At 42.4% G+C, this 23,869-nt stretch overlaps 1 protein-coding gene across 4 annotated transcripts in view; it reads right to left on the minus strand.

The window, feature by feature from the left end:
* SIPA1L2 (signal induced proliferation associated 1 like 2) overlaps positions 1 to 5,564 on the minus strand; it is a 126,942-nt gene extending 121,378 nt beyond the window's left edge. For 3 of the 4 annotated variants that reach the window (XM_050972324.1, XM_050972323.1, XM_050972321.1), the window contains exon 1: positions 4,585 to 4,869. The gene's annotated coding sequence lies outside the window, so the exon portion shown is untranslated. Of the gene's footprint in view, positions 1 to 4,584; positions 4,870 to 5,545 lie in introns of those variants that run through there. The other variant, XM_050972322.1, reaches the window with a different exon arrangement.
* Positions 5,565 to 23,869: the final 18,305 nt, after the last annotated feature.

Genomic DNA, 23,869 nt, shown 5'->3' on the forward strand with positions numbered 1-23,869 from the left:
GTTTAAAAAAAAGTTGGTGAGCCTAAAGGGAAATGGAAGGGCAAAATGATGAGTTTTATGAGAGCTTTGTATCTTTAGTCTTTTAGGCAGTCTTTGAAGCATAAGTATTCCACAATATGACTTTTCAGGTGTAAGTTATATAGAAATAATTTGATGGGATTTATGTTAGAGGACACAAGATACACATAAATGCAGGCAGGCATTATCACAATCCACAGCCACTATGCCAGTGAAAATTCAGGCAGCCAAGGGAGAGGGGGAGGAAAGAAGAAACAGCAAACAATACAGGAGCATTGCACAAATATCTGCAGAGCTGGGTATGCGGCTTTGCAGGATCCAGAACAAAAAATGAAGACATTATATAAGAAAAGACTCAGTCAATGGCAAAACTCCAAGTCCTGTGCTCAGAATTTTATTTAAGCTGCTGAGGGGGAGGGGCAGCCAGACAGCTTCAGCTACTGCCACCTTCCAGCCTCCCAGCTACAAGAAGCCAATTTACTACTGCTCCTCTAGCCTCCTTCTAGATTCCCTCACTTTCAAAAAATAGCTATGGTATCTTTCTACATTACATGTCACAGCTTAAATAAATTTTAAAAAAAGTAGCTACAGGTCTTTTTCCAAAGTAACACAGAATCCCCAGTTAACAGCACTAAAATAAATGCCTACTTCATTTCAAACATCTACTATTCCTAAAATGTCTTACAAGCATCGAATGCAATGAAGCTGTTTGCCTGCATGTCCAAAAAGATGGGACAGCAGCTGCTGAGATTTATTACATGTTCAGAACACTACCTCCATAAGGATTCAAGACATTTTTTAAACAAAACCTTTAATTATGTATGCACTGCTCATTATTTAAGGAATTCCAGAAAACCAGAAGAATCCACATATAAATCCTGAGTAGCTAACTGCTGATGTAATTACAGTTTCATGATCCAAACAAGAGTCTACATATCTTCTAGCAAGAACCAGGGTGCAAACTAATCACAATGACATTTTTGCCTACTGCTGTCCTGTCTAACTAAAAACTAGAAGAGTATCACCAATTATTATAATCCTTTTCAATCTTCTGCTCATTCAATTATGCCTCAAAGTGGCTTCAAATCCGGGGTCAGTGCTTTACTACAAAGGAAGGTTGTAGTAAAGCACTGGTTCTCTCTCATTTACTTCTGTCAGGATAAATCAGATGTTTAACATTAAGTTTGCTCTTTCACAACAAACTAAAAAAAAAAAAAAAAAAAAAGACAGCTATTCATGTGAAATCCTGACAATTCTTAAAAATCTAACCAGTCATATGACATCATCACTGAATGTCATCAGGAATTAATGTTATTCCTAATGAAAATTATGTAAACAAGTAGTGTTTAACAAACAAACAAACAACTGTGAAACATACTTTTCAATCTACTAAATATAAATTCTTTTATAAATTCTTATTATTGGATTATTTTATTTGGTAGACAGTCCTCACACTCTTCTCTCAAAATTCAGGTAGAAAAATTCAGGTAGAGCTGAAAAGACTATGAGGGGCACCCCTACCTGAAACGTCATGAATTGTCCAGATTCATAAAAGGATGAAAATTGTACTGAAAGTAAAGAGATAAACTGAAGCTGATCTTAACTTTGCAGGAGGCAACATTTTTAAGAATCAGATACAAATTATGTTACCTAATACAAAAAAAAATTTCTACTCTGAGGACAATATTGCAACATACAGAAAATAAACAGCCACCTCTACTTCACTGATCCACAACCCAACTTACATTTTAAAATCGCAAAGCATTTTAAATTGCAAAGCAAAAATTGCATGGAAAAAGAGCATTTGTCAAACCCTGATTTCATTTCAAGCTGTAAAAACAGCTACTGTTGGTAGTCTTGGATGACTAACGTGAGAAACTAGATAACCCAGTGCCCCACCCTCTTTCCACAATCTGTAACTTGTATTATCATAATAGCATAGCTTTTCTTCCTCTATATTACCAAACTAGATCTCTCAGCAGTAAAAGGCAGGAACCTACTGAAAATATTTTAACATCCAACCATCTAAATATAATCCTAACTCCAGCCAAGGCAAGGAGAAAATACTTCCTTTCTCCTGCAGTTTGAACAGGTGATCTGCAAATAAAGAGCTTAGGTGCAATGCCTATGTCCAGTACAAATCTAGAAGTGAAAAACCAATCTGCCTCATTTCACTCATAAAAGTCAAAAGCAGGGGAAAAAAGGGATGGTTTTGCCATCTGTTTGACCACTGCTTTGCTTAGTTCCTCATTTGACTCTCTTCATTTGCAAGAGTATTTCACAATTCACTTGAGTAATGGCATGTCATAGATGCCTACAAAAAGAAGACCATACTATCTTTCTTTCAGGAAAATGAAATATAAACCTTTAAAAATACTCTGATATGTACAGTAATACCAGCTACATAGAACTGAGGTTTGTTTAGTTCTAAGCTTCACATTATATCCTTGGCATGTATGAATGAAATGATATTTAATTGATCCAACAGGATTGGTGAAACAGTCTGGCATCCTTACAAGCATTCCTTCTGGTTCCATCAAAGTGCTGCATGACCTGCTAAGGTAACCCACTGGGCATGCTAAACCAAGACAATACATTCAGAGACCTCTCTAAATCTAGCTTTATATGAATGCTACATAAATTATAAATCAACTGTTGTGGACCCTAAGTGATGTTTAAATATCTATAATGCATTAGAGCTCTTGATGATTTAAACATGTTTGCATTAATAATACAAGATATTTCAAAGATTAAATTTGAAGATTTAAGTATTTCAGAGCCACCACTGAAGAAGCGAATGGAGGGCAAATAATGCATTCCCACTGACAAAAGGCACAGTACTGTAAACACTCAAGAAATACAGTAACAAGGCATCAAGCCTAGGCATTTCTACATCCAGCAGGCTGTGAAGCAGTATGTCTCTGAATCCAACTCCAAAACGTTTCAGTCTAAGGTAGCTAGGTACAGAATCTAGGGGGAATATAGCTGAACAGACAATTTTAATGCACTGTGGTCCCTTTTAAAACAAGTCCATCAAACTAAGTAACAACTGAGATTGAATTATTTGTTTTTCCTCATTTTCAAACATCCTGCGTTATCCAGCTGCCTTCCTTTATAGCAATGTAAATATTATGCAGAGTTACCTTCCAAGTAAACAAACTTTCTTTAGATATTAGTAACACACATGTAAAATAAAGTCTAAAGCAGCAACATGAGGTAATCAAAACAACAAATTCTGTCAGCTAGTAGGCAAGCTTCAGATCTGCCCATGTCTCCTCGGTGCAGAACTGACCAGAAGATAGTTTACGATTCACGTGAAGAAAAAAAAAAAATAGACAAACACAGAAATAGCAGGCTACAGAGACAGATTACATGCTTCCCTTCCCTGCAGGATAGCTGATATAAGAAAGCCATCTAGTGTTAACTTTCAGAAGTGAAAACTGCGCACAAAAGAGCTCGGGAAAATTTACATGTGCAATTCTCTTCAACTTTGCATATCTTTTGCATCATAAAAAAAAAATAAAACTCGTTCCCTCTAGAAAAGCCAGGCTGAAAGCAAGTATTCAAACTACCGATGTATTAAAATAATGCAGCACCAAGTACTAAGGTAGTTTACTGACCTACTTCGTGAACCTTAACAGCCATATCTGAGATTTGTCAGCTTCGGAGTTGCCTTTGTCAAGCCTATGTAACGCTACTTCCCCATTCGCAGGGGCTGGCACAGCGCAGCCGAGCGCTGCCGCCCAGCACAGAAGGGCTGCGAAGCCACCAGCGTAAAATCTGAGGCAAAGTTGAGGCGAGCTGGCTGCTATTTAACGAACCGAACGACAACTTTGGAGAACGGACCCCTGAACAGCTATGGGAGTATTACAAGATAACAAAGAGTGCAAAAGGATGCAGCCTGCGCCTTGTATCCTGCAACCAAAAAAAAAAAAAGGGTGGATTTAAATCATTTAAGGAAACTGCACGGGCTGAAGAGGCTTTTCCTCTGCTACCCCAAGCGCTTGGCGGTCCCCGCTGCACCGTCTCCGCTCTGAGCAGCAGCTTTCCCCAGAGATGTCCGATCCGGGCAAACTTACTCCGTAATTGCCATTATTCTTGGAATGAGACTCGGAGAGGGAAGCGGGGGGCTCGGGCTGCCGCACCCGGCGGCAGAAGCGCCTCGCAGGTGACTGGCGACCCGGTGGACACCCCCGCAGCCCCCGCGGCCATTCTCTACGGGGCGGATCGCATCGCTATTTATAAAGCCGACGTGCGGGAGCGAGTCGCCCCGGCCGCCACACGGTGCTCGCCGCGCCGGGGCGGGGTGGCTGCCGGCGGAACGAGGACGGGGTGCCGCTGGGGACGGGGGTGACCTCCCCGCCGCCTTCCCACCCTCCTCAGCCTTCCGTCCTGCCGCGGAGCCGGGAGAAGCCGAGCCTCCCTCCCAAAGGCACCTGAGGGAAGAAGAGATGGGTCTGCCCTCACAGCACCCCCTTCCCCTAAAGTGCTCCCGAGCCCTTCCCGGGAGAGAAGGCACTCGCACGCCAGGGGGGCACGGACGCGGTGGCGGGCGCCGCTCCTTACCTGGTGCTGCCGCGGCCGCCGCTGCTGCCCGCGCTCCGGCTGCTCCGGCCGCGGGACCCCCATGCCCCCCGCGCACACGGGCTCCGCTGCGCTCCGCTCCCCTCCCGCGGGACCCGCCACCCGCGGCGACCCGGAGACCTGCACAGAACCGGGGGCCGTCCGCTGGGGAGCTGCGGGGTACTGCGGGTTGGCGTGAGCGCCGCTGCTCCTCCTCTCGTTCCCCCGCCACCCCTTCCTGGCGCTCCCCCGCGCTCCTCCCGGCGCTGGGTCTGGAGTGCGGCTCCGCCGCCGGACGGGAGGGCGGAGCGGCGGCGGGAGGGCGGGGGCAGCAGCGACACTCACACCCGCGCTGCCGTCCCCGCACGCCCGCAGCTCCGCCCCGCCTGCCCCGCCTCCAGCGGCTCCGCCGGCGGCCCCGGGGGACCGCCACCTCCGCATTGGGCACTCGCGCTGTCGCGCATCCCAAACCCCGCGTCCCGCCTCACACCGCCTCCCCCGCCGCCTCTCGCCCGCCGCGGCTGGGCGCGGGAGAGGATCCCCGGGGCTCCCCGGGGACAGGCGGCCAGCTCGGGATCGGAAGCGAGCAACAGGTGGGGTGCGGGACGCAGCGAGGCAGAGCATGGGGGGCCCCGGGAAGGGGTGTCCCCGCCAGCGAGCCGGTGAGCGCTCGGTCTTGCAGCTGGCCCGGGCCCCTCTGCTGCTGCCATGCCCACCGGAGCGAGGCAGGGCGACCCTCGGCCGCCCGGGCCGCTCTCAGCCCTCGCCCTTGCCCCTCTGCCGCCCTCGGGCCCCTGAGACGCCCGGCTCCATCCCGCGGGAGGTCTCGGAATGGCGAGCAGCGGGGTGACTGGGACTCTGTGTCATCCTACGGGCTCTGCATTGCCTCAGCGAAAGTCCGTCTGCGAGCCTCTAGGCTTGCGGGGGGCTGCTGTGTCCACACTCCTTCAGTGTGTGCACTTACCCACATCTTGAAACCGGGGATACCTATAGAGCAGAAACACTTGGCAGTGGAGTTCTCGGAATAGCCCTGTGCGCTCTTAAGTCTCCTGTGTACACTCAAGTTTCATGTGGGTCAGGAGTATGGAGCTTTCCCTCTGTCTTGTGCAGCCCTGAACAGGTTAGTTTGCCTGCCAAATGAGCCATGACTAGATATCCACATTTCCTCCACCTCCCCCACATGTTCTGGTAAGCAAACCAAAGGCTGTTTTCAGAATTTGAATTTCTCTATTTCTGCTCTGCGGGCTAGTTCTGCAAAGAACCATATCTGTAATCATAGGACCCGCTTCTACATAGAGGTTGCAAAATAGAAGATGTTATCAGGACTGATGTGGCTGCTCCCATCTGCTACCCCAAATGACAAAGCCTGCAATACTATTGGAATAAGTCTACTCCTACAGAACCCTACAGAAACAATCCAGGATTCTTTTATGTTTTCCCAGTCCTCTCTTGCTTTCTTTCCCCTCCACCCATACCCACATTTCATTGGTAAGTAACTTTCTGGTTGTACCAGTTCACTCAGCTCTGGCAAGCAGGCTGAATGTTGACATTTACAAGTATTCCACTGCCTAGTAAACTTCTCCTCATTGCCTACCTTTTGCTGGAAGCAGAGCAGAAGACTATAGTGGAGACGAACTGCCACGTGTATGCTAAAGATCCAAAGGCCAAGTTTTGGGTTATTGCATCTAATGGTTTCGTTAATGCACATTTTACATCAAGAGATACAGTCCACAATCATAAATGCCAGCATAGGTTCATGCAGGCTTATTAGAACAAACTTTGAGGTGTCAAGATTAAAAGCACTGTCAAGCATTATATTTGTCAGTTAGGGTTTGGATGCCTGCTTGTGTGTTATTGTTTTGGTTAAATGTTATTTTAGAATGTTATCATTTCTACCCAAAATCACTAGTCCAGTTAGGCAGCAGATTGTCTCTGTACTGACAGGACCACAGAAATAATATTATTATTGTCCTAACAAAAAGCCTCAGGAAAATGCACCACAAGTGAAAGGAACAGTGTATTTTTCACTTTGTCCTGTTATAGGCAGTGTCTTTCCTGGAAGTTCTTTCCTTTAAAACGGAATGAAATGACAAAATAACAGAAAATATAAGTGGAAACAGGGGGAATCGTGAGAGGGGTGAGTGTGCACAGAGTATGGCAGGCAGCGCTTGTCTCTGGTTTCCGTGCTGACCAAGTCCTCAGTGCTAGAGGGCTCTGGCTGCTTGTTCCGATGAGTCCCTCTCACTCCGAGGGCAGACTCCGCAGCAACTGCTCAATTTTCTCTCCTTGTCGTCATTCCTCTCGCACGCCGCATCTCTTGCGCCGAAGGGAAGCAGGGTGAGCAGAGCACGAAGGGAAGCTGGGGGAGCAGCGCCGTCGCTCCCCATCCCCCGTGAGGCCGGCGCTTGGCTCCGGGAGCGCCGCCCGGCGAGAGCCGCCCTCCGCCGCCAGGTGTCCTCTGGCAGCCGCGCCGGGGCCGCCCCGGGCCGCGCTCTGGCTCCGCTTTGCCGAACTCGCCCGTGGAGTGCCTGACCCACCTCGGCTGCGGCTGATTTTCTCCGGCCTGCACCCTCAGTGCAGCTAAATGGTTCTTTCATAAGCTTGGCTACATTTCACGTGCAAACTTAGGAAGGCGGTAGTGCACTGTACGAACAGCGGCAATATTTTGAATGCTAAGAACAATATTTGCATATACTTACTCTGTTTTCTTTTAAAGGCTCGTTTTATAAAGCACTTTGGATGCAAATCAGGTTCCTCCAAGAATATTTCGGTGTTTCACCTACTATCCTAAAGAACGCAATGCTTAAAAAAACCTGACATCTTATCTGTAAGTCATGGCATTTCCTTATCCTCTGAAAAAATGCTACTCAGTCCGTACCGACTGCAGTGGAGAGATTAACTCCTTCCTGCACATAGGGTGCATTCACCCCTCTGCATACTGTCCTGTCTAAAGAGGTTTAATCTGGATGTGAGAAATGCTTTAGGTGTTCTGCTGTGTGGTGCCTCCGAGGCTGACATCCACCATTAAAGAACAGACAAACTGTGGTAATGCCTGTGAATAAAAAAAAAAAAAAAGGATTTCTCAGCTAACAGAATGTACTTCATGATGGAACTGTGATAACTGACTTACTTAACAGGTCTAACATTTACAGCCAACACACTAAATGGTGTTTAGGTTGCATTCCCAAAAATAATCATTACCTGTGTCTTGACAAGATCCAGCACACTGATATGTATTAGGGTTTTGCTGTTAGGACAGTCTGGAATCTTGCTGTGATCACTGCTTTGCTATTTTTTTTCCCCCTTAATTTATTTTTTTACCTTTTTTTCCCTCCCTGACTCCTTCTCTCTCACTCTTCTCTCACTCCTCCAGTATCATTCCTTTTGGCTTCCAGGCTACCATCTGTGTACCCTCAGGGAGTCAACAAGAGAAAAACAAGGGCCAGAAACCAGAACACAGGTGAAAAGAGGTAAACAGAAGCTTCTTGCTTGCTAAAGGAATGTTCAAGCCTCAAAAGCACAAGAGCACATGGGGCAAGAGGAATCTCTCGTCCAAACTTAAAAACTGATAAACCTACAATTGAAATGGGTGAGGGGAAAAAAGCGAACTCTGACTTTCCCTTCAGGTTCTAATTCTTGCAGGATGCATGTATTTATTTGATTACCTAATGAAGGACACTTACTTGCTGTGGATTTGGGATAAATCACAGCAGGACAGTTCAGCCTTTGACAATATGGATCCAGAAGGTATTATAAAGCTCAGCTACACAAATAACATGCAAGCAGAAATCAGACAGAAGATATCGTACAGGCTACAGGTTGGGCAGCTCTGATTAAGACAGGTGCCATCTTTTTCCTGCAGTACATTCTCTTCACTTCTCCTGTTCATATTTAACTTCAAAGTGCCCAGCTCAGCCACATGTGAAGCTAGTCTTCAGGCACTTTTAATACACACGGAATTGTTCCAACATCGCCTACTAAGTGTTTGTTTCCAGTGACATAAAGACAACTCTAACAACAAAAGTGGACTTTTTAGTTCGTTCTTAGGGAAGTGGGTCCAACTGGGATCCTTGGAAGTGGTATGGGAGGTGGAAAAGACATCCGGTAGCCACATGACGAGGCTTGTTTTGCTGACACAAGGTAAACAGAAATAGGCAAGCTGCAGAAAGTTTAGGTTTGTTTCCTCAGCCTTGGGCATAAGCCTAGAATCCAGATGAAGTAAGCGTGTGCTGAGCACAAGATTTCACTGATGCATAAAGATGTCATCTCACTCACAAATCTTTTTGCTGAGGTTGCTCAGTATTTCCTGATGCAGTTAACGAGGTGAGGTGCTCTGTTTGGGAATTCTGGCTAGGTCTTTGGAGCAACTTCAACTCCCTCTGGTAAACCAGAGGAAAGCTGTGAGCAGTAGCAGCAAGGCAGCTCTGGCTTCACAGGCTCCCAGTGAATCACCATGCCATCTGCAGGCAAATCCCCAGACTCCATGTTTCCATAGATCCAGCAGCCCTGGAGCCACACTTGTACAGCCTGGTGAACACAAGAGCTCCTATTCCAGTAACCATTACAACTTGGCAGTTTCTTGTACCTCAGAGTAGGCTGAGTGGATTTTGTTCTTCTAACCCCAAGCTGCCCTTTCATTTGGACATTATATGGGTGAAACCGTGTACTCACACTCTGTAAAGTGCTTATTTTACATGTTGCTGTCAAAGTGCAAGCAGAGTTTACCACAATACTAATATTTCATCCCAGTGGCTTCCCTAAGATATGAGCAATTCAGTGAAACAAAACATCCTCTGTATCCTCTGAAACTAGTTTTGAAAGCCCAGATGGCAGAAAATACCACTGGTTTTAATTAGCAATATCCTTCACATGAATCCCTTATTAACCAAAAGAGCATACTATATTTCATCTCACTTCCTCTAGTTTACTTACTACTGCCTCACTTCTCTGCGGTTTACCAGCAGGAAACCACTGGAGGGGACATATCCAGATAAGATTAAACAACATAATATTATCCTCTTTACTATAACTAGGCTGACAGGTTTTTTTGCTAGATGCTGAAATGAGATTCACAGCCATTTTGGCTTCCACTCACAAAGGAAAGAAACCATTCTTATAAGTCCACAATACTTCACTAATTCCTGAACTATTTCTCTTGTGCCAGGCCATTTTATTTTATTTCATTTTTTTTTTCAGTGAAATGCGCTTCAGACAGTAATCCAGGTTCACCCTAGTTGGATGCAATTGGAAGAAGAAGCAGGGTGTCCTGGAAGTAGATGTATCTCCAGAGGTAAGACTGTTACAGAGCAAGGTTGCTGTGGGTACTGCTCTGCTGAGTGGAAAGTCACCAAGTGGCTTCTTTCTAGTGGCAGTGGGACAAAAGTGTGTCTGACTCCATACATTTCTAGCTCAGCTTTCCCCTGAGGGTCTTTTAATGGATACAAAACAGAGTACAGATGAGAAAAAAGAGAGGCAGACAGGAGAGGAAACAAAGATGTTTTTTTCTTGCACCATGCTAATCTCATTCTGCCTTGGATAGTCCCAGTCCAAATTCTTTATGCCTTGTCATGCTGGGTAACGTATAAACTCCCTGCAGGAGCGTGAGTAGAGCTGCATAAAACCTGGGACATTTGCAGCCATTGTATACATCACTTTTCACTGAGACTGGAGCAATATTAACCAATAGCTCACATGGATGGTCACTTTCTACTTGCAAAATCTCCCACAGTTTTTTATGGGATCAGTACTATTCTGCAGTTCTGGCAGAATGCTGCTGTGGTCTTTATCAGAAACCTTCAGTGTCTTGCAAAGACATCTCTAATCCCTTAGCTGTTTCACAGATACTGAGACCACATTAATTCCTAAGGAATTTCTCTTGCCAGGTAACAGAAAGTTCACCCAGTAAGGGAATCTCCTCACTGTAAATAGGTTGCAACATCCAACTGCTGAGGAGGGAGGGGAAAAAACTGGAGTAAATTGGCATGACGAGGCGTGTGAATGAAGACAGCCAGGGAGAAAAGACAGTCTAGGCATCAAAAGACGGCTGCTTCAGCACATCTCCAGGGCAACTTCTGCTGGCAGCTCTCTTAATGTCTGCATCTTAGGTCAGGCAAACTGATAATATGCACTAAAATTCCATATAATTATCACTGAGTTCAGTTCTTAACATGACCACTCCTCTTCTTTTTTTGGGTTTTTTTTTTTTTTTTTTTGGGTTGTTTTTTTTTTTTTTTCTTGGTTGCTATTAATTTGACAAGCATGGCTACTGGGACTGACATTTTCCAGACTTCATATTAGCACATGACAAGTTTTGAAAGATGAAAGAAAATCAGCAGAGCAATTAAATCATGTAAAGATTATTTTCCACATGGCCTGGGCAAAACTTTTGCACTTGATGTAGCTCCAAAAAATCTGAAGTTAAAAACTAAACACAATTATTTTTTTAAAAATACTTAGCTCTTAATAGAAAAATGTTCAGAGCTAATTTTTTAAGAAGTTTGAAGGTTTTGGCACTTCTTAATTGGCAGTTTTACTATGTTTGTTACATTTTTGTTTTAAGATGCTGTAATGAGATATAACTGGGTGGGTTGTTTCTCAAATAGAATACAAGATTATACATATTTAGATAGACTAGATTATATATATTTAGACTAGTTCTTTCAATAACTGAGGCAGAGTGAAGAAGAGAAGGCACTGTGAAATCACTATTGATCTCACCACACCAAACTAATTTATTTGGGAAAGACTTAGGACAGTGCTGAGAAGCATGGAAAATCCATTGGTAGATAGAGAAATTGATCTTTGTTAAGGACATTCTACAGGAAGAAAATTAGTTAATATTTTTTCAATGTTCCGTAAAGTCCAAGACTTCAAAGCTCCAAAGGCCCATTTTTGATAATCTACTCTGACCTCCTGTATATGACATGTCATTGAACTTCTATGAATTAATTTTTGTTTCAATTATGTGTCTTCTAGAAAAATTTCCAGTCATTATATACATATTCGCATGTAAGGAAAATTCACTGGAGTCCCTGGTCCCTGTTTCTTTTACTTTCAGTGTTAAAAATGTGTGCCTTACTCCTAGTTTGAACTGTCTACTTTTCAGTTAATGTATCTTGTTATACTTTTGTCCACTATACTGAAAAGTTCATTCACGCTGAGTGCTCAGTGCTGGTACTTACTGACACTAACTGTGTTACTCCTCAGTCCCTTCTTTTATAAAGGAAATAGATACAGCAATGAGAGTTTTCTGCTATGATCTGTTTCTCATTTCCCATAATAAGTTTCGTGGTTTTTCTCTGAATTGTTTTCCCTCTGAGCTCGTTCTAAATTCCTGAAATGTAGGAGAATGTAGATGCCATACTGTCGAGAACCCCAGGGAGACGCCTTCTGCAAGCAAAGATCTTTGTTACATTGCTATTGAACCGTTTCTGTGACTTTCAAATTGTGCCATTAGAATCTAAGCTCCTATTCCATCTCACATCTCTCAATTCTCATTTTAAAGTATTCCATTTGAAACAGCAGAAAGACAGGAAACAATCACGGCTTATTTTGTGGGCCTATTATATAGCATTGTCCTGCTGACCACCATTTGGAGTGGAAATACAGAATATTTTAATTCACAGGAGGAATCACAAATCTGAGAGAAGTCATTTGTTTTAGCTCACCAAACTATTTCTAGTGTAATCAAAATGCAAATTCCCTTACTTTTGATGGTTCTTACATGGCCCAAAGCTGTATTTAACTCTTTATCTTTGGTGTTATGTAGGTAGGTGATGAAGCCTTTCTTGGATCACATACACATGAAACACATTTCACTGCTTAATCTGGCCCACATGAGAGAAGGAAACGTGAATATTCTTGAACCTGGGCCTCCTAATAACCTCAGAACTTTTACTTTTGTTCAGCGCTACGACATCCACTGATAGCACTATTTTCTGCAGTTTTCTAGCAGAAAACACTTTCTGCCCCTAAAATTCACAAAATATGCAAACTGAGGATCACAAGATAATCCATGTTTGCTTTTAATTTGGTGCCAGACACTGCTAGTATCTAATGTACCTACTGGTGGTCTTTGGAGAAGGCACCTGCTCCTGCTCACAGCAGAAAACAGCTGGAAAGAATGATAACTTGGATTTATTTGCTCAAATGCTTGAAGAACTGGGATACACCCTGTACCCACATAGTGTGTCTCCTGGTATTTTTTAATTGATGTATCTTGTCTTTCATCTACCCCACAAGCTGTGGGGATTTTTCACAAATTATCTCTTCTTTGTCATCCACAGCTCCATTTTCTCGTTTTGCAGCCTGCTAAATTGGTAACAGTGTAGCAGGAAAGAATGAGTTTCTGACTCATCTATCATGAGTCATCTAACAGTTTGGTGAGGTTTTGTTTTTCTGCTATGACTCTGCACCTGGCACTTGGAGTAGTACAACATTACCTTTATGTTTCTTCTGACACTGCATTAAAACTTGGGAATTCATTGGGCACCCTGCTCAGAAATGAGCAGGCCACAGAAGAAACCTTGCTAATACCCTCCAGCTTCTTTGTGTTTAAGTTGTGATTCAGACCTGATTTTCTTCTGCACCAATGAGCTATTTGCACTACTCTGGCAGCAAGGCTTGGCACCCCAGGAGAGCCAGAGCGTCGTGAGCTTTGCTCAGATGTGTGTCTGTTCTGGGCAGACTCTCTTTGCAGGGGCAACAACAAGCTTGAGAAGTAAGTTGGAGTAGCCAGCCCAAGAGGGAACATTACAGCAGAAGCTTTATTGCTCAGTTTGCTGTCTCACCTTGAGCAGCTCTGCTACCCACAGCTACTCAGGTGGCCACAGTGTGCAAAATGATCCAGCCGCTAGGAGACACACACCCTCTGTCAGGCCTGGAAAAGAGGTTTTCTAGGCTGTTTGATCCCACTAGTGGGGCACCACAGGGAAATTATGACAGACACACAAGGCCTTAGCTGAGTCTTGATACTGTCAGTTGTAGCCACTTGATCATTAACTACTTGGGTAATTGAGAAACTTAAGAACAAATCAACTGGTTTGGGTTTTTTTTTTTCTTTTTCCCCTCAGTTCTATCATTTGTTGTCTTTACTTTTCCCGTGTTTTGCTAGAAGCTTATTTAATGTGGATTACTGGACTTGACAGCCTGCCACTGTGGACATTGGTTAACTGGAACAGACAGACAACCACATAACCTTGCTCTTTTGGTGTGATTGAAAGCTCATTGATGGTGTAGAAATCTTTTCGTTTTCCTCAGTGCGTTTTCTACTGAAGTCTTACAGCAAAAGTCTGACAGATAGAAAAGGAAAGAGAGGAAAGGTACACGGCTTTCACAGCTTTTCCTCTTTGCATAAAAAATGTCACACTGGTTCAGAGCTTGGGCACATTTACAAATCACCATGGATTTGATGTAAACCTGGGGGGGCTGCCTGAGGAGTTGTGCCAGCCAGGCGGTGCAGGACAGTACCTACCCAAAGGGTAGGTCTGTACAGTCTGGTAGAGCAACAACCACAGGGCTGTTGGGGCTTTCAGGGCACAAAGATCCACGCAGGGCTGTATTTAGTCAAATACATTTCTCAGTGCAAACTTGGTCAAAAGCATGTCTTTGCATGACAAAGCAAACATCTCCATCTGCCTTTCTTTCATGGTTTTTCTGCTTTTACTTCATTTTACAAGTCCAATGCCGATGAAATGAAAAGGTCCTTCATCCATTAAATAGATCTGTGAAATGGTAGCATTCACCATGGGTTATTGCCTGTTTGACTGGTTGGTTGATAATGTAATTACTTTCAGCATAATAGCCAAAAATGAGCAGGCATGTGGATTGAGTTTCCAGTTTTTCACAGACTTGGTAAATGAAGTAGTGATACTCAGGTAATCTCCTAATTATTGTTGCTTTGAAAGGTTGGTATTTTGATAGATGCTATCTTCTAAACTTTGTTGAGCAAGAGTGACTGCATTAGGAGACTTCCTCTGGCCTACTTTCCTTTTCACACACACATTGCAAAGGGATATTCTGGCTACTCAGAATATCTCCCTCAGTACAGTGAGCTGTACTGCCTCCCACCTGTCAAAACAATGTCACTCCCTATTGACTTACAGAAAAACTGTAAATTGGCTTTTGTTTTTGCACTGTGCTTTTCACTTTTCCCCAAACAGGAACTCCCACCTCATTTTGCATCTGCTGTTACTGTGGATGGAACCAAGCCCAGATACTGCAGGTGATCACCCACTCTCTGCTTCAGATGACTCGAACTTGAGAAGGGTTGGGAAAACACTTCCGAGGGACCACTGCACCACTAAGTAAAGGAACAAGGACAACTCAAAAAAGGAAAATGCATTTTAGTCTGGTTATTTATTTTGGCAGCCAAAAGCTAATTTTAATTATGCCTAATGCCTCATGAAGTGGTGTCTTACAGCCGGTTGAAACAGGCCACTGTTGAAATAATGGAGACACAGTAACATGAGATAATGCTTCTGTGCATACTCCTAAATCTGTCCTGAGCAGATCCATCTTTTCTCATGCAAACTGAGGGTCACTCTAGTTAAGTGCTAAATATGGCAAACCAGGTTTAGCCCTGCCATCTCTGGCTACCTCCATGAGCACAGTTCCTTTCACTGGATGCAATGTGGCAGCTCAGGTGCCAATCTGCCTTGCACTGACAAAGGAAAGACAGGAATGTAGAGAGAGAAAAAAACACCTTTAGGGGAATGAACCCTTCTTGCAAAATGGCTTGGCAAACCCCAGCATAGGAGATGGTAATTCTGCAATCTGCCCTTGGCTGTGCGGACTAGTCAGAGTCTTGTGTTTTCAGACAGAAACATACAAAGCATGCTTGCCTTCCCCAGTGCTCTGGAAGTCATTACTTAGAGGGAAATGTTTCTCTTTAAATATTACAGCTAGTCCAGACCCATTCCCTGTGAAACTAGCAGCAAAGCTCCTATCACCTCTGATGGGAACAGGATCAAGCACAGGACTGAGGTAATATTTTGAATCTTCAATGACCCCAAAATGCAACGTTTTATTTACATATTATGGTCTTTTTTTTAAATGGCTACACACATATCTTGCCTGAAGTTGAAGCATAAGATATTCATGACCAATATATGATACCCAGGAGCCTCACATGTGTTGAGAGTGCTCTACTGTTCGGTTACAATGCACCAGCAAAGGAGAAGAGTTCTCTTTGTGAAATTATTTAATTAGGAAACCAGAAACACTTCTAGAAAAGTAAAGAGTACTATAAAAGGAAATTGGAATAATTTTGGCCTGTATAAAAATAGGAACTTCAGTTCCTGCTCATTCATAAATAGTATTACCAGCATTATTATTATTATTATAGTATTTGAATGTTTTCTTGGATTTACTTTCACAATTATTCTGGAACAGGTTCTCCCTATTTTACAGATGGAAATAGTAACAGAAGATAAGGACATATTCAAGGTGACACAGCTGAGAACTGAACGCCGGTCTCCACTGCCTCACCCTCCTTCCTCCCTCTCTAAGGCTGCAGTGCTGGGACTCAGCAGGGGCTGTACTGAGGGCAGGGCTGGGCCCAGGAAACTGCAGAAAGCTTCAAAGCCATGATGCTCTACCCAGTGAAGTTTCCTATGGATCTAGGCAACAGACCAGCTCTGTCTAGCTGCTTGCTTTTTTTTTTTTTTTTTTTTTTTAAGTTATGTTGTTTTCAGTACCTAAAATAGTTTCTTGGTAATTTCTATTTCTATCATAGTGCAGTTGTATGAGCAATCTCCCACAGCTCTCTGCCAGCCTCACATCTGTAGGCTCTGGATACTGGAAGATCAGCCAGCACCGAGAAACCTCAAGGAGATCTAAAACCAACATGTTTTACTTTTCTAATAGTACCTAAGTTTTACAATTGACAACAAGTTTCATTTCTTACTCACTACGTAAGATCCCATACAGAAAGATTTGGAAAGGCAAGGAGCAGTGACAGAGTTGTTCCGCAGGACAGAATGTGCTGTTGAAACAGCAGACAAGACTATCAGAAAATCAAAGGGGAATAGAGAAATGAGCATGGGGAGTGAACAGAATTAAGTGTACTGAGTGAGCCTGAAACAAGTTTACGTAAGGCTTGACAGTGACACACTTCTTCATACATAATGTTATGTTAGCATATGTAGGGTAAATTATTACTGACTTGGGGGCATCAAAATCACATCCTTCAGGCTCTAGAAGTAAGAAAGCTACTGTCTGGAAACATCACCTAAAATTAACAAGTCAGTGAAATTGCTTTAGCATAGGCAAACAGGTCAGTCTGCTTTGAATTTGTTAAGCAGCAATGCTTTTAAATGGCTGTGGTTGATGCTTTTAAGAGTGATCCCCAGATATGCTTTAGAAGCTATGCTTGAATTGAGAAAGCATATTAAATGTATTCCAAAAGAGAGAGCATACCCAAATTTAGCTTCAAGTTTTCTTTTTCAGTCATCTGGCAGCAATGGGAAGCCATGGTGGGCACAATCATCTCATGTAGCTTAAGCTGCCCAAAAAAGGAGAAGAAAAGTTAAGAAAAAGCTATGCACTGTATTTTGTCTCTAAAATATTTATAGGCAAAGCACTAATATCTAGCCATCTGCTATGTTGCATCTGATGGTTCCTCCAGGTAAATAAAATATTTGTTCAATGAACTCAAAAAAGTTGACTCAAACCCTTTAGCAACTCTGATTATGCACCTCTGAATTTCCTGAGATGAACACTGTCTCTTTTGCCAGGAGGCTGCAAGTGGTGCAGAATAATGTGTACATGCTACATTTTGTTAAATAAGCTTCACAACCAGCACTGTGGAAAGAGGAAGATGTATAAAAAAAATTTGTGGATGCAAGCTTATCAAAACTTGTTATTTCAGCAGCTCTCAGCATGAAGGAATGTACTTTACTGCAAAAGAGATTTATACTAGGACTACTAATTTATCCTCTTTTTATGGTACCTTGTGAAGGTTCATAAACTGAAGTTTACCCAGAATATATTTTTTAAATACTAATAGCAATGAATAAGCATAGATGTATTTGTGTCTGTGTCTGTGTGTGTGTTGTCAATTGTTTGATTTGAAAATTTCAAGAGCTGAGACCTACTCATTAATGCAGAAACCATTTCCAAACTAGTGAAATTGGAGTCCAAAAGGACAGCTCAGATGAGAAAACATTAAAAGACTTTTGTTGGAGTGCCTGTCAGAGCAGTGGAGCGGGCACCAGGATTCCTCATCTGCATCATGGTTAAGGCATCCACTCTCCCAGACTGCACAAGGGGGAGGATGCCAACCCACCTCGCAGCACTGGCAGCCCTCTGCTCCTCAAACAATGCCACAAAAGACATGTTGAAGCCAATGGTGGGCATCAGGGGAAAATCAAGAAACTCCCGTCTTCTAGACAGATAACAACACAAGGGGAAGATGTGGAAAGCATTGCTAAAATGCTTGGGAATGCTCAAAGTGAAGAAATTGGGTAATTATTGACATAAGGCTTAATCGTCCTGTCATGCCGGTATTATGACAGCACAACTCTGCTGACTATGAAAGAGTTGCTTCTGATTCAGACTGAACTAAGCTGAGTGGGAATCATGATGAGAACCATGAGAAAGTCTGAGCTTGATGCTGAGCTTGGTACATCTCTGTGTATCTGAGTCATGAACTGGCATGAGAATTTGGACTTGAGGATTTTTGACTCTTCCTCACCCACTCTTCTGACTAGACAAACTAAGCCAGTACTCAAACTGCTCTCTGCAGCAGGACCAGCTGAATTGTTTCTGAGAATATTTGTGATAGAAGTCACAAATTTTCTTTTTCTATTTAAATCTACCAATTTTCTTTATTTTCTGTAGTGCAGAACCAAGGCCAAGGCCAGTCAGTTTCCTCATCTGTCTCCTTGCTCTCGGTGCCTCCCTTGTACCAACACCAGTGTTGGGCAAGCATGTGCAAGTGACCCAGCAGATAGTATTTTCAGGTGAGGCACTTTTCAGTTCCATCTGTTCTCCCATCTGACTCATCATAAATCATATCAATGTTCATGTCACCAAAAAAGATGCAGCAGCAGGCACAGGTGGTTAGTGAGGGTTACAAGATGGAACATGACCCCATGGCAGCATAAATGGCAGCACAAACGGCAGTACAGTTTATTTTGGTTTAAAGCAACCATTTAAAGCAACATGATAACTGAAATGAAAACTTTTTGTGTTGTTTGGGATTTTTTTAATTAGCTTTTGAGAGAATGTTTGTGGCTATAGTTTTGCTAGTGTCTTAGAGACACAGAGAAATTCTGGCTTTTGGAAGTTCCATGGCAAGGGCGTTTCTTCCTCACCCCTCCAAAACAGCTGCTTGTATTGAGCAGCAATAATACATACAAATTCATAGAGTTAGTCAGCCAGAAAGTGCCAAATTCTATACCTACTGCAAAAATCTGAACTGATTCCTGTATTTTATAAAGGAGTTTTCTGCAGGAATTTAATATCAACTATTCTAGTTCTCTGTGTCTCTCAATCAACACCACACATTAAATAACACCTATAACAAATGCAGTTTCAACGGAAAATTAGCATGCACTGACTGTGTCACATATAAAAACAACTAAGATTTTAATTTGAGCTTTAAAAAGGCAGAAATCCTATGGTTTGTTTATCTTGGCATTGCAGGCACATCCTAAGGCAAATAACTCAACCCAAGGATTTCCAAGAGCCAGCTCTTATCTAGACGACATGAAATGGAAGTGTTAATAGCACCAACGTACAGGTGTCAGTGCCACTGCAATAATTGCACTACAAGTCAGAGACTGACATTTTCATAAAAGATAGTGTCAAAACAGTAGGAATTGGGGCTGTGAAATTTTCTTCACTCATGAGAAAGGTCCAAAACAGGTATTCAAATGTTCAGCTGGAATTTGCAATTACATTTAAGATGGCAATTAAAACTGACCTCTTTGCCCTGAAAAAAAAAAAAAAAGCATGGAATTGTCATGTCATCATCAACATGACAGAAATGAAGAAAGTAAGTGCAGTAGGCTTATCCAGGTGAGAGGTGCTCATGGGCTCTGAGACACCAGTTCCAACAGAGGTTACACTCTTTCTCACTATGGGACAAAGATATTTCCAGTGTTTCAGGTGGAGTTACTTGGAGACCAACATTTTTTATACTAAAATAGAAAAATGTATCAGTGGTTGCAAAAGAGAAACATTCACATATCTAAGTAAAATGCAATCTTATCAAAATGGTGTGTGTACCTATAAGAAGGTGCTCTTTGATGGTTTCCTTTTTTGTTTGTTTGTTTTCCTTTTTTAACCTTTATTGCTCTTATTTCCTCTGATCAGAATTGACCAGAACACTTAGGACTTATGTCTGCCATCAGTAGGTCTTTCATAAAGTATTTTAGTTTCTTTTGTGTGACAGGAAAGAAATTGATTACTCTCTACCTAAAATAAGTAGGTAGAAATTAGGATCTTAGCCCAATTTGAAGTCAAAAGCAAATGTGTAAAAAGTTCTGACCTTCTCAAGGCAAAATGGACATGATGGACTAAGACAGATGATTAGTCTGATAATTTCCTTGAACTTTGATGCAAATGTTGATTTCTTTATGAGTCTTTTGGATTCAACTCTTTTGTCTCTGCAAATTGGAATTCATACACAATGAATTTTCTTCAATATAGAGAAATAAATCATGGGGCAGATGGGATTATATACATGAGCAAGAGATAAAAAAGTGACATGTTCTAACTCTGCAAGAACAGCTGCTGAGAGCAGAGATATTAACTTTACATTGCCTGCTTAATTCTGCTCTCCGGGGTGGCAAGCTGTGATGGCATTACAAGAGATCGTGGGCATGGAGTACAAGCCCAGGGAGCACTTTGTAAGGCCAAATTTTGTGTCTGTGCTCTGGTAACTGTGCTGTTCACACAGAGTTGCCAAGAGATGTCATGATGAGGTAAGCAGATTTTGAGCAGATGAGGAAACAACTTGTGAGAATAAGGAGAAAGAAGGTGGGGAAAAGAGGAAAATAAAGAGGGATGGTGGAAGAGAAAGGTTGAACAGAGGCCCATTTGGGTCTCAGCACAGCAGAGCATGATGAAATCAGGGAGTCCCTGGCATCAGTTCAACATCCACATGGTCATGGCCCACGCCTGCCTTTGCTTCCCCCACTGCAGCTGCTGGGTGACTAAGGGCCTCTTTCTTAATGGCCTTTTATTCCACCCTTGGTTCCGTGAGTTATGAAGGCTGAAGACATATAGCAGTTACAGACCCAAGTCCTTACTTAGTGTAAAAGCACTGACTTGTGGTATGCCAGCATGAAGAAATTCTTCAGAGCACTTTTGAAAAGTTCTTTGCAGCCAGGCGTCCATCTACAAAGTCTGTTTATGCTACAAAAACTTCAGCACATTTGCAAAAACCCTAAGTCACTGATGCAAGTCATTACTCTGCCACTCTATGTACATCACTTCCCAGAAATACTACCAAAAGTATAAGCTAAATATCTGAGGAGGGTTGCTTTCCTCATTAGTCAGGCAGATTACTTTTTTCATGTATGTCTCTGGCTGGATGTTCAAAAAAATGCAGACAACCCTCACTGTTCTTTCTAGTTGAAGATTGCCTGTGGAAAAATAGCTCTCTCATTTAAGAGTCTAAAAGACTTTAGGCAGTTTCAAAAATTGAGGAAATCCTGTTGTAGGCTAATTCAGTGGGACTGGAACTAATGAGACATCTATTTGAATTCAAATTTCACCTGTGCAATTAACAGAATCAGTGCACAGAACTTTGATTAGTGCAGAAATGGGGGATCAGCAGCAGTGTGTTTTGCAGGTAGCAAAGACCATTCTGGCCTCTGTAGTGGGGAACAGATTGATGCTTTGTGTGAAGGTGACACCTTCTAAAGCAGCAAGTGGAGAACTGCAAGCGTAACTCCTCATTCCCGTGACCTGGCTCTGTTACTGTACTGATGAAATAGGATTTATTTCTGGATGTATTTCTAAAATAAGAAGCTGCTCTTATATTTGAATATATATTAGAAAAGAAAGTTGTGAATGGAAAAACCTCCCTAATGTGCCCCCACACTGCAAATGGCCACTAGATTAGCTTCCAAGCATGCAATTAAATTTCAGCTCAATCTTTCTTATAGCCAAATTCAGTCCTGAGGTTTATTTGAATTTAACATTTTTTCCCACCTCTGAATATTGCACTACATAATTCTGCAGATTAAAAAAAAACTGCTGTAAATACTAAGTTCAGTTTCAAAAAATAAAAAACAGAAACCCACAACTGGTAGGGATTTTCATAGGAGTGCAAGCATATATTCTAATATTCAGTATATTTATATTTGGGATTGTCTATGGATTTTACATATCTCAGCACTTTTTAGGGATTAATCAATTTTTCTTCACTAAACCGAGCGATGGGGCTGTATGTTCTGATTTTCCCTTACGGCAGTTTCTGCCTTCCTTCTCATTTGTTGTTTTCTGCACCTCAGCCAATGCACAATTTCAGCAGGTTCTATTTGCTACGAACAAGTTGACCCTCTGTCAACACTCCTATGAGACAGGGCAGAGTTCTTATTAACAGTCACAAGACACTGACAACTTCAACATCAGAGGCACCATCTGTGGCCAAGGCAAAAGTTACTTTGTCTCTCTTGGATCTTGGTCCGGTGTTTTATCCACAGAACTTTGCTACCCCAGTAAATGATCAGCACAGCAGCAAAGTGTGGAGAGAGATCAGTGTAAGTCAGCCTCCCTGTGCTGACAGTACCAGCGCCTCTCAGTCAAAGGAGAATGGTATGGATGACCACATGGGCTTACAGATTGTTTTACACAGTGTCACAGCCCCAAAGCAATGAAACTCAAGTGTATTTTTACTGCTGCATGCCTACATGAAGCTCTGCTCTAAATAAACTGGTAGCATCAATCCAATAAAAGTAGAGAAGTGGTCAAGGTGCAGAAACTGCTGTCAAAAGGATCACTTAAGAAGACAGGAGTACATAGATTTTTGGAAAGTGGAGACCAAAACCAAAGTGCCAGGATGGAGCATTGAAGCCTGCACCTATGTGGCCAGTGTCACAGCTTGCTGTGCATAAATAAAAGATCACTATCCTAGACTAGGAAGTTAAAGTATGAAGTTCACCCCAGCAGAAGGAAAATTGAAGAATTAAAACAAACCAAAGAAAACAAGTCAAAGCCAGTGAGTAACAAAGCTGAGTGAGGCTCCCAAGAGAACTTCATGCAACGATAGTTAGGCACTAACAATGCAAAAAAGCATTAATTTCTTAAAAATCATTAGTAAAAAAACATTCTTTGACTCATAGAGTGCTGCTGTCAAGACCTCTGTATAGAAAATACCCTACTGATTTGCACACAGCTGAACAGCCTTTTGTCTTTCTCCAGGCAGACTATCCCAAACCTGGGCATAAATCTTGAGCCTCCAGCTTCAACCTCTTTTCCCTCTGAGATGCATGCTTTGATTTCTCATGCCCATGCTATTTTATGGGCTCTGCCTTTCCTTCCTTCTAAGCTTTGGCTTTTTTCAAGTAATGTAAAAGAGGTATCATCTACCGCAGAAAAATCTTAAGCTGTCTCATTCATTCCAAACCATTCCAAATGGTTAGTAATAGTTAAATCAGGATGAGACTCAGTGACCTCAAAAAAGTTATGACTTATACCAGTTAAAATGCAGTCCTGTTTCTAGACTATCGAATAGTTTCCAAATCAATGTGTCATTGAACATTTCTTACCTCAGTTCAAATATTTGATCTACTCTGTTGTGGCCTGCAGGAGTTGAATATTTATTGTGATTTTCATAGACCAATGCCCCAGGGCCTCTAGCAGAATCAGAATACTACTTTTTTTAGTGTTTTTAAATGTACAAGAAAAGGAAATGGGTCAGGAAAAGCTTACAATAAAATGAGCAGGCAATACCATTGGGCTTGTTCGAACAAGGGAACTGGGAAGCTTACCAACAGTTCATGCTAAGTTGGAAACACCATTCCAGTTGGTAAAATGGAGTATGAAAACCTGCCAGCTCTTTTAAGGAATCATATGCACTTACCCAAAAAGCATAACTTTACATTCCAACTCAACTTATTGAGTGGAAAACTCATGTGTAAAAAAAAAATTAGGATTTTTGTTCTCCTTAGAATTGTCCATTAAGTTTCTTCTGAAAAATGCTATAGCAAAATGGTTGTAGCTCCAGATAGGAAGTCTTATTGATATGAAACATGAGAAACCTTTAAAAGGCAAGTATTTGGATGAGAGACACACAGGTTAAGGAACTTGGCCTATTGTCTGACAGCTTCCCTGG

The sequence above is a fragment of the Serinus canaria genome, chromosome 3, assembly GCF_022539315.1.
Source record: "Serinus canaria isolate serCan28SL12 chromosome 3, serCan2020, whole genome shotgun sequence".
Taxonomy (NCBI): domain Eukaryota; kingdom Metazoa; phylum Chordata; class Aves; order Passeriformes; family Fringillidae; genus Serinus; species Serinus canaria.